We start from the raw sequence: 12,322 nt of genomic DNA on the forward strand, positions 1-12,322 counted from the left end.
ATTGCATCAGCTTTGCATATACTTTTAATTCTGTTAGCAGTGCAGAGGAAACGGCTATGAGAAAGTGAGGGGTATTTTATTCCTTCTTACTAGGGCAAACAAAAATGCCTTCTTTTGTAATGGGAAAATGGTTTTTGAAGTTTAGTTTTTTTTTTTTTACACAAACAACAACAAAAAAGAACCCAAAACCTCCAAAACATTCTGGCTTTTAAAAAACTGAAATCAACTGAAAACCAGAATTTTTTTTCTGTGAATACTTTAAAAAAATTGTCATAAAAAAACCTAATAGAAAATGCTTACTAGTGCTACATCTCACACATCAACAGCATTGTTCACTATCACAGGACTAGTTTCAGAGTAGCAGCCATGTTAGTCTGTATCTGCAAAAAGAACAAGAGTACTTGTGGCACCTTAGAGACTAACAAATTTATTTGAGCATAAGCTTTTGTGGGCTACAGCCCACTTCATCAGATGCATGTATCACGGGACTGAATTCTATCCTCACTTACTTGCATAACCCCATTGAAGACAATTTATTACACCTACACAGCCCAACTGAATGCAGTGGGTGAAACTGAGAGCATAATTTGAAGTACTGGGGTTGCACAGATGTAATTAAAAGCAAAATTAGGCCTACAGCACCTTTATTACGGTTGCTGATGTAGGACAAGGAAAGATCCTCCTCTCACATCTTGACTTTGCTAGGTTGAGTTTTGGCAGGGCTAGCAATTAGGATAGGGTTTTTTGTTTGTTTGTTTGTTTTTGGTAAGTAAGCAGATATGATTGACTATATACAGGTAGCTGATCTGATGAGTAAAAATCCTATTTTTACTTCTACCCATAGATATATGCCCTTATTTTATCCCAAAGGTGAAAACATTAGTAATTCTGCCTTCTAAAACTCACCCTTCAGATTGCTTTTTCTGGACAGGGATTAAGTGAAACCTCTTAGCAAAAGTATTTGCCCTTTTCACCCTCTGCAGAAGATTTCATTTTCCTTAATACTGTCATGTAATCCTTAAAGAAAAACTCATTCTTTATGCCAAATTCATGTACGATCAATACCAGGAGTGTGGCACCTTAGCAGACATATTATGATTTGGCAGTCTCACCTTGCTGGCATCCAGGGAGTGACAAAACACGAGACTTGGGGAAAGCTTTGAGAACTAGTTAATTAGTGAGCAATACTCTCTCTCTCTCTCTCTAAGATGCATGGACCTTTGTAACAAACAATGTGTGCTGGCCTTTTTAAGCTAGGCCTGGTGTCTTACTTTACCTCATTGCTGCAGCAGGGCATCCTGGAAACTAGTTCCAAGGGATGCTCAGGAGTTCTAGGCCTCACACCAGGAAGCATTTCAAGGTACCCCTTCGTGCAGATGACTGACAGACCAGGATTTGCAGGTGAGGCTCACCACAAAGGGCTATGGATAGTTTGTAAAGACACCAGAGAAGAAAAAATCCTGGTAAGGAAATGTGGTTCATTTTTGGACTTTGTTTAGGAATAGAGTTGGCTGAAAAATGAGAACGTGTTTTAAAATGTTTTCTTTGGTTTCCATTTAAAAATGCTGAATTTCAAAAATTTCTGATCAACTCTATTTGGGAACCCCAGCAAGGGGGAAATACATTTAGGTGAGGTAAGGGACCTTACCTGGGGAAACTGTCGGCTGAAAGGGTTGTCAATTGCTTCATTTCAGGGGCCCAAGGTTGGAGCCTCTAGGAGAGGCTAGGTTGAAACTCTTTCATCTGCTTCCTCCACTGCAGCAGGAAGGGAGTTCGTTAAACCTCTTGGTGGAGAGCCTCGGTCAGCTGGCTACAGACAGATCCTGGTCTTACCTGCATCTTTGGATGTTTTGTTTATGTTGGAACTTTGTTGCCCTGGGAGGGGCAGAGTTTCCAATGAGCTGGAGAGCTTAACCATTAAATAACCTGGATGAACTTAGGCAGTTTAAACCTCTGCTACAGGATCATTTGGATTTTTTGAATCTTATCGTCAAAATGAAAGGAAATCTACTGACTTTGCTCAGATCAGGAATATGAATACTTAAAATGTAAGAAATATTGGGACTTTTAGCTTATGACACCTAAGCTTTAATTGGGCATGACCCTATAATAGAATATGTATTTATTTTGAATCTTTAATAATCCTACACTTTTTAAAGCAAGTGATTACTTTTCACTATGCATAAACTCTGTGAAAATGGAGTTTTCAATGACAGTGAATATTTCAGAGCTTAGAGCCAGAGGTGGCCATCTCACTAAAATGTTAAACCATTTGGAACCCTGGTAACCAAGTGGAAGAGAGAAGGCTGTTATCATGCCTTTGTGAGGTAAAATCCACAGGAGAGGGATAGAGGTCTAAGGGACCCTCTGGATTTACTCCATGAAATTGTCAGTCAATGCAAGAAAGGACCTTGGCCTTCAAACCCTGCTGATGCACAAGGAAAGGAAGCTCTGAGTCACAATGCTTTCACCTGGCTGAATGGTTCTTCCAGCCATACAAAACCCAATCAAATAAACCTGTCTCTGCTCCTTGGCCTAATTCCTCCCAAAACAGAGCCCCAGTTCCACAAAACTTGTATGGAGGGACTTCTGCAGACTTCCAGAGAAAAGGGGACCATACATTAGAACAGGCCTGTACAACTCGTAAAGCGGCGAGGACCATATTACTCCAAAGAAAACAGCTGAGGGCCGAAACCCCCCCAGCCCCTCCGAACCCCCCCCCCCAGCGCCACCAAGCCCCCCCAAAACACAACACCCCCCCATCACCGCCCGCCCCGTGGAAACAAACCCTCCTTCCCCAGCACTGCCCCACCGAAACAGCAGTATTGAACCTTGGTAATATATTATAGCGGGCCCCTAAGGTAGTATAATTCAGGTAAAAGAAAAGTGTCTTTTTGCTAGAAGTAGAATAAGATCTTCCCCCAAACTCTGTAATCAATTGCCCTGTTGAATGAATGAGGTGCGACTGAGGAAGGCGTGGAAGGCAGCACCTCCAGACAGCCGCAACCCTTGGAGAGGGGATGGGAGCCAGACCAGATCAGTAGATCAGGTCAGCCACTGACTCCTCACTCACCTCCTCAGCCCCTCACCCCCCCCCCCCCCGGCTCACATACTCAGCCCCCGCCACTGCCCGCCTGCCCGCTCACCTCCTCAGCCCCCCCCCCGCCGGCTCACCTGCCCCCTGCCACTGCCTGCCCGCTTGCCTCCTCAGCCCGCCCACCCCGGCTTGCCTCCTCACCCCGCCACTACCCACCCGCCTCTTCAGCCCCCCCTCCCTCACCCACCGTTTTCCTACTCACCCCCCATGGGCTGCACAGTGAGCCCACCTACTCATTCCCCACGGGCCGCACAGTGAGCCCACGCGGACCGCATGTGGCCCCCGGGCCACATGTTGTGCAGGCCTGCATTAGAAGCTGTGCATTCCTTGCTTGCTGCCCTTATTGTAGTCTTGTTTGTTCCTCTTCCATTACATGAAGGGAGGGGAACATCTGATGCATAGTGACTAAAGTAGATGGACAGAGGTGTTAATTTTTTCCACTGGGCTCCCATGCTCAGGGACCCAAATGGCTTGACTTGTAATTTGCAAGTGACCTGAACTATAGGTCTCAGTTTTCTGAATCCTTTGATTTGGTGTTTTCTTCATTGTTTCATGTGGTCACTGTAAACTGCTAAGTGCACGTACACAATGTATAAGCCATCATTTAGCTTCCACCTCCCAAGTACTTGATTAAAGTCAACCAGATAAACTCTTGCCACAAAAAAACCTGACACACAACTCTTTTCATCAGCTAATTCACACCAGAAAAAGCCTGAGTAAAAACATTGTCTCTTTCTGGGCTAATGTGGGAAGGGAATTCCTTCAAGGTCATTTCACTGACACCCGGCTGCCAATTCCCAATTAACTGGTTTGTCTTGCTTCCTTCACTGAAGAGCTACGGTGGGGCAGCTGCAGCGTTTTAAGTGTAGACCTGCTGTCAGTGTGCTCTCCAGTGGAGACTTTTGTTCTGTTTCTTTAAAATTTAAAGTACTGGCCATTCCAACTGAATGTATAAGGCTGCTGTGTGTGTGTTAGGACACATGACCATGAGACCAGCCTCTCTCCTACTACTTCAGCAATTCTGGCTTGAACTGCAGAGGTGTAGGGTATGGTGTTTTTTCCCATGGTGTGCCTGCCTGCTGTAAGGCAAACATGCCCCAAACTGGAAACACTAATAATGCTAATCAAAGAATAATACAAGAATAGTGTTAGACTGGCCATCTAAGATACTGAAAGATTATCTGAGGCAATGTTACAGAGTCAAAAACAATGGGGCACTTTGCATTAGCAGACTGAAAAAAAATGTTACAACTACAGTTTAAAGTAGTCTTTTATAAAACAAAGAATCTAAGCTGAAGAAGAAACCTGGGGTGAAATCCTCACCACAGTAAAATCAATGAGAGTTTTGCCATTGACGACAAGCGAGGCAGCTTCCACTTCTCTACTTACCGGCTGCCTCAGCTTGGGCACTGCTCAGATGCACCCCTCCTCCTATGGGGCTTCTTCGGGGCACCAGGTTTTACAGTTGTTTTAACTTTTGTTTGGGATCATACAGGAATGTGTTTTCTGCCACATTTACCTTGGTCTTCTCACACTGCTTAGTGACCTGCCTCTTTATGGGGTCCCACTTAAAAAAAACCCCAAAAAACCCTTTCAGAAAATGTACAGAGGCATTAAAATGGCATTGGTTGCACAAAAGGTGGACTGTTCATTTACTGCTCCTTGGAAATGGTGTACTGCAGTGGTTATAATAATTGGAGATATACCTATCTCCTAGAACTGGAAGGGACCTTGAAAGGTCATTGAATCCAGCCCCCTGTCTTCACTAGCAGGACCAAGTACTGATTTTTGCCCCCTGATCCTTAAGTGGCCCCCTCAAGGATTGAACTCACAACCCTGAGTTTAGCAGGCTAATGCTCAAACCACTGAACTATCTCCCTCCCACCCTGGTTCTCAACCAAGGTTATGTATGCCCCTGGGGGTACACTGAGGTCTTCCAAGGGTACATCAATTCATTCAGATATTGCCTGGTTTTACGACAGGCAACATAACAAGGTCTAGCAAAGTCAGTACAAACTAAAATTTCATACAGACAATGATTTGCTTATACTGCTGTATATATTATACACTGAAATAAAGTACAGAATTTATATTCCAGTTGATTTATTTTATAATTATATGGTAAAAATGAGACAGTCAGCAATGTTTCAGTAACAGTGTGCTGTGACGCTTTTGTATTTTTTATGTCTGATTTTGTAAGCAAGTAGTTTTTAAGTGATGTGAAACTTGGGAATATGTGAGACAAATCAGACCCCTGAAAGGGGTACAGTAATCTGGAAAAGTTGAGAGCCACTGGTGTACTGCATTTCTGACTGGGCACAGTGCCCCATAAAGGTAGTCATGCAAGAGAGTTAGACTGTGTCAAGCTTGAGTATTAAGGGGAGGATTACCTGCAAAGCTTCCATGCCTCTGGTTAAGGAGACATGCCTGGGAGACTTCAGAGCTGAATTAATTTGGAAATAATTATAAAACTAGCTTTGCTGGCTTGCTACTGTAGCTTTTTTTTTTTTTTTTAAATCTCTGCTGAATCAGGAGCAGTTTCTCTTATGTGGGGGAGGTGACAGGTAGAAACTGCATAATGAAGTTCTTTCTCCTTTTGGTTCTCAGTGGGAGGCACCCCCAGAACACTGTAGAAGTGATACACAGCTGAGCTCTTGCGTAACAGCATGACCAAGTGTGGAAGGCGTATTTACGACCTTTCGTGGTGCTTATGCAGATGGGACCTCTTAAGTAATGTACTAACTGGGCTGTGTGCCAAATCTAAATAATCTTGAAGTATTGCAAATCTGAAACTCTTCACAGATGGCATCTCTCCAGCCCCAATCACGTTTAAGTTTAGTGCTCCCCTCCCCCTGACTTGCTTCATCAGAACATCAAAGGGCAGAGTAATCCACAAATAGCTGAACAAGGCATTGCTGGAGATGCTTTCTTTCTTTTTTTCTCTAAAAGATTAACATATCGAACCATGGCTTTAACTTCATTACCCTGGTCTGCATAAACACTCCTAGTCTGCAGATTTATTAAATGAATTTTGGTAGTCACCGAAAAACAAAACAAAAAACCCCATCCCTATCTGCTAATGGAGTATATATCTTTAATCCTGCTCTCAAAAAGCAATGAATTGAATTGAGAAATTTAAAGTGGGGGAGAATGCGAGAGGTAGAATGAGTAAAAATAATAGCCCAGGAGAATGTTTTGTAACAAACCGGCCTGAAACAACCCCAAACCTTGGGAGCACTGGAAATGTTAACAACACTGATCTGCATGCCCTTGACCTGTGAGGATATGTCTACATTGAACTAAAACAACCGCGGCTGGCCCGTGTCAGCTGACTCAGGCTTGCAGGGCTTGTGCTGCAGGGCTATACATTTGCAATGTAAACTTTCAGGTTTGGGCTGGAGCCTAGGCTCCAGGACTCTCCCCCTTTGCAGGGTAGAACACACCAGCAGAGTGAACAGGGTGGTGCAGCAAACAGCATGGTAGTTCCAGGATTTCTGGGGGAAGGTTTTGACATTGTCTCTTCCTTGTTCCCTAAGTTCCAGAGGTTGTTACTGTCATCATCTTCCCTTAAGGCAGCCATGGGAGCCCCACTGGCAGAGGCTGCTGAGGGGATACTTGCATTCCACCAGCTCCCCTGGCAATGCCTTTTTGATGGCAGCACCTGCTTTCAGGCTATCTTGGCCTCCTATGGTCCTTTGTGGGAGGTGAGAGATCATGAGCACCTCCTCCTGCATTGCTAGCGTCCTGTGCCCTGTCTACATTGACAAAGCCAGCATAAATCCAAGCCGTTCCTGATCCCAGGAGTTGGACAGCACCTTGGCAATTCATCTTTGGAAGATCTTTCACGTTATAAAAGAAAATATTTTGTTGGTCTCAGCTGTATGAATCTCTCATGGATGCTTACTTGTCTCACAGAATTACCACACAGTCTGCCTCTACTTGGGATGTTAGGCAGTCTGAGCTTTGGCAATGCCTTGGAATAGTACACATGCCATTTGCTAGCACCAAGGGGAATTTACACGGATGCATCATGCCATGCCAGATCAGGAGCTGCCATAAGTTTGACTCGGAGCATTAAAATTCATGTAACCTGCCAGCAAAATTGGGATAAATCAGATATATTTGTGGAGCTAAACAAATGGCTCTCATTGGCCTAGTTAATCCCCCTCCATGAGAGATGGTAGCTACGACAACGGGAGAAGTACCCCTGTTGGCTTAGTGCTGTCTACACCTGGGGAAGGTCGGTATAACTGCATTGCTCAAGGGTGTGGATTTTTCACACCCCAGAGCGACGGAGCTATACCGACTTAAGGTGTAGTGTAGACCTGGCCTCACTGGGTGTCCTATGTGACGTTGTGCACTAAAAAGCCAACTACTTCACTTGCTCATATCATTCAGAACCCCCCACTCTGTCCTCCCCTTATAATTCTCTGAGTCCATCATTCAGCCGCTTTCTCTGTTCCTGCCTGTCCCTGTTTACACCACCACTGCCTTCTCTGGCTCCTTGAGCTCCATACTGGCCAGGTGCCACTGTGTCCTCTAGTGCTCAGCCATGGAAGTGAAGCTCTTGTGTGCAGTCTATCTCAATACATGAAGATCCAGCTGTGCTGTGGGTACGTACAACATATCTGACAAATGTGTGAGTGTCGCACAAGATGACTGACTCCTGGCAGTCATGTGCCCAGAGAAGCTGACAAACACTATCTTGTTTTTTTTTTTCCTTTTCAAAGATACATTTCTGGAAAAATTATCCTCATTAGAGTGATAACAGCTAGGAAAATATAATTTTGTTGGGATGTATATGTTGAAATCCAGACTCCAAAATGGAATTTTTCAGCCATCCCTTTTCTTTATTATAGGCTGAACAAAATCCCTGTATCCAAATATTAAATGTTGGGGTGATCAAAGTCCACATCACAGTTTGAATCTTGTGTTTGAAGCTCATTTGTGTTTCCGTATACAAAACAATACAGACTCCATCTATGGGGCTTTGTCAGTTGTTTGGGAATATGGACATTCATTTGTGAATTTCCAGCACAGTGTTTCCTCTCTCCTTGTTACTTTTTAAAGGTATGTCTACACTGCACGCTTCTTTTGGTGGCAGATGGAGTACATACGTGGCACGCTGCTCTTGTCTGGGTAAAAATAACAGTGTAGATGGTAAGGTACTGCTTAGGCAAGTTGAGTAAAGACACATCTTAAGCCTCTGGGTATATACCCTACATGTCTCTCTCTTGCCCAAACAGTACCTCTCCAGTTACACTGCTATTTTTAGCAGTGTAGGAGCTTCCGCCTTCCCACTGCCAAGACTCCAGTGGGGGGGGAGGGTCTGGCAGGGTGGAGGCAGAGAGGAATTGATTCAGAAGCTCCCTCCCTGCTAGAGCCTATCCTCATTGCAGTGAAAGGCCCTGTTGCTGGAGCCTTTCCCCCAACTCATGACTGCCAAAGCCTTTCACTGACCCATGTAGCTACACACAGCAGTGTGGATGCAATCTGCTTTCCATTCTGGTGTGTAGCTACACATACCCTACACGTAATCACCACTCATGTACACCGTGGATGTAGCCTAAAAGAGTTTGTTTCAGTGAAATCATCTTTAATATAGGTCAGGTCCCCTGCAGGCATAAACTGGCATAAGCCCTATTTGATGATCTGATTTATACCAGCTAAGGTCCTGGCCCATTTTCTCTAGAGCATTAGTGTTTCCCAAGGGGCACTGAAGAGAAGCAACACAATGATGGAGGACGGATAGGTGCATGAATCAAACAACCCCCCAGCAACTCCAGCTTGTTAAAACCATTGCCAGGGTGGAGCCACGCTGATTTCATCTTCTGGGTCTTCTCTTCATCCTTTTCTCCCCCCTATTCTAGTTCTGCTGCCAAAACATCCCACATGGCAAAACCACAGACTATGACTAAAATATAATCCCTCTTTTAAGTGGCTTTGTTCAAATGAAACCGAAATTTAAAAAGCTGTTAAATATAAACAAAAATGGTATAAGGCAATGGGTTAAAGATTAAAACTATACAGAGGATAAAAAGGGTGACAAAAATTGTTTAAAATGTCAGAGATTAGGGTGGTTTTAAAAAAAGCAAGGTTTACATATTTTTTTAAAAGACACATGAAAAATTACAATTAAGCATAGTTGGGGTTTTTTTTTTTTGTAAAAGTCCAAGAAATATTAGCCTGGGTTCGCTAATATAAATGCGGGTTGCAGAAAAATGGAGGTGGGAAGGACTTAGTACCAAAGGTGACAATTCAGCATGGGTCACTTATGCATTTTGCTTAATTAAAATCAAAACCAGAACATAGGACTGAGCAGCTGGGTTCCCATTAGTCCCATTCAGCACTTGGCTCATTTTTCCCACTCTTGATCTGTTTTCTTTTCTTTTTAGGCCCTGATCCTACAATGATTTGTGCATGTGCTTAACTTTACACACACTTATAATCCCAGTGAAATCAATGGGAATACTTACCTGTGTAAATTTTTTTAAGTCTCTGTGTAAGCTTTTGAAAGATTAGTACTGTAGAGTGCAAACTCTCTGGGGAGGAACTGTCTTCCTACATGGTGGTACAGCACCAAGAACATTTTGGACTCTAGTGGCATAGGTATAAGGGCCTGATCTTACTCCCATTAAAAGCAAAGGAAAGGTTACCATTAACTTTAATGGGAATTAGATGTGGCCTTAAGTAATAATAATGAATCAATGAAAGCAAGAACAAAAATTCCCTTTACTCCCCATCAGAATCAAACTCTTTCTTTTACCACAGATTGGGAAGGAAGAAAGAGTTAGAGAATAGTAGTATCAGTTTGGTTTTAACTCCTTAGGGCACATTGGGATATTATGTAAGGGGAGGGGGGGCATAAAACTACCTAGAAAGAGAGAACAGGATACATTATTATACAAGTATCTATACAACCCCAAAGGAAATTATGTGCATATGCAAGACATAAATATGAAGAGGCTTTTGCATTCTAAACTGATTTGTATCTTTTAGTGTAATAAAAAAATAGAGATGTAGGTTCAAATGACCGAAGGAGTTAATGTGAAACGTGCTTGGAAGAATCAGGAGAACACCATAGTCTTCCTTGTCACGCGGAAAATATTATCTTGTTTTCCTTGTTTTCCCCCACAGTCCAAAGCTGAAGACTATTGTCTAAGTTCTGTCTCAGTGATGCATGTGCAACTTGAGTGAAATCAAAATAGTTGGAAGGGTGTAGCTGAGAAGTGAACAGGAGTCTATATATTTATTAAACTACTTATGTATGTTTACAAGTGCTTCCATAGACTCATAGACTTTAAGGTCAGGAGGGATCATTATGATCATCTAGTCTGACCTCCTGCACAATGCAGGCCACAGAATCTCACCCATCCACTTCTATAAAACCGCTAACCTATGTCTGAGTTATTGAAGTCCTCAAATCGTGGTTTGAAGACCTCAAGCTGCAGAGAATCCTCCAGCAAGTGACCCGTGCCCCAGGCTGCAGAGGAAGGCAAAAAACTTCCAGGGCCTCTGCCAATCTGCCCTGGAGGAAAATTCCTTCCCGACCCCAAATATGGCGATCAGTTAAACCCTGAGCATGTGGGCAAGACTCACCAGGCAGCACCCAGGAAAGAATTCTTTGTAGTAACTCAGATCCCAACCCATCTAACATCCCATCACAGACCACTGGGCGTACTTACCTGCTGATAATCAAAGATCAATTGCCAAAATTAATTGCCAAAATTAGGCTATCCCATCATACCATCCCCTCCATAAACTTATCAAGCTTAGTCTTGAAGCCAGATATGTCTTTTGCTCCCACTACTCCCCTTGGAAGGCTGTTCCAGAACTTCACTCCTCTAATGGTTAGAAACCTTCATCTAATTTCAAGTCTAAACTTCCTAGTGTCCAGTTTATATCCATTTGTTCTTGTGTCCACATTGGTACTAAGCTTAAATAATTCCTCTCCCTCCCTAACGTTAATCCCTCTGATATATTTATAAAGAGCAATCATATCCCCCCTCAACCTTCTTTTGGTTAGGCTAAACAAGCCAAACTCTTTGAGTCTCCTTTCATAGGACAGGTATTCCATTCCTCAGATCATCCTGTTCCAGTTTGAATTCATCCTTCTTAAACATGGGAGACCAGAACTGCACACAGTATTCCAGATGAGGTCTCACCAGTGCCTTATATAATGGTACTAACACCTCCTTATCTTTGCTGGAAATACCTCGCCTGATGCATCTAAAACTGCATTAGCTTTTTTAACGGCCATATCACATTGGCAGCTCATAGTCATCCTGTGATCAACCAATACTCCAAGGTCCTTTTCCTCCTCCGTTACTTCCAACTGATGCGTCCCCAATTTATAACTAAAATTCTTGTTAATAAATTCCAAATCGACATAAAGAAAAACACTGAATTAAGAATATGACAGACTTGTAACTTTCACTAACCTAATGAAAAATACTAACAGGGCAGTGCTTACTTACAGTTTCAGGTGACTTATTATAAATAATTATTTATATACATCTGTAAATGGTGCTTCCAAAATATCTGAGATGACACAGTCCTTTCCCTGAAGAGGTTATAATGTAACAGAAAAAACAAAAAACCCACAGGACAACAGTTCAATGGTGGTGGAGACAATAAAATATTTTCTATATTGTAATTACACACACACACACAAACCAGTTAAAAACATTACTAAGGCTTTGGCTACAGCGCTAAGTGTAGTCAAAGCACCAGCGCTTGGAGAAAGCTCTCCCAGCGCTGTCCGTACTCCACCTCCCTGTGGGGAATAACGGACAGCGCTGGGAGCCCGGCTCCCAGCGCTGGGGCTTTGACTACACTGGCGCTTTGTAGCGCCGCAATTTGCAGCGCTGCAGAGGGTGTGTTTTCACACCCTGCTGCAGCGCTGCAAATTTGTAAGTGTAGCCAAGCCCTAAGATTGCAAAGTCAAGCACACAAAAGTTAGGAAATGCCAGAATGAATGTTGCCTGTGCAACCTTAATTTGGCCCCTTCGTGCGACTGCATTATGAGAGTCTTGAAAAGTTAAAGCTTTCCAAAGAAACATCACCAGAATTTATTTAACATTGTAAAACACAATGTATTTTCCCCAAGCCTTGTTCTAGGAAATGGCTGAACCATTTTAGCTGACATTTTCCAAAAATCCCCTTTTCTATATCTGATACATATATTCTACTAGGTTGAACACAGTTCAGAGTGCCTATAAATCG

The sequence above is a fragment of the Mauremys reevesii genome, linkage group 2 (assembly GCF_016161935.1).
Source record: "Mauremys reevesii isolate NIE-2019 linkage group 2, ASM1616193v1, whole genome shotgun sequence".
Classification (NCBI taxonomy): Eukaryota; Metazoa; Chordata; order Testudines; family Geoemydidae; genus Mauremys; species Mauremys reevesii.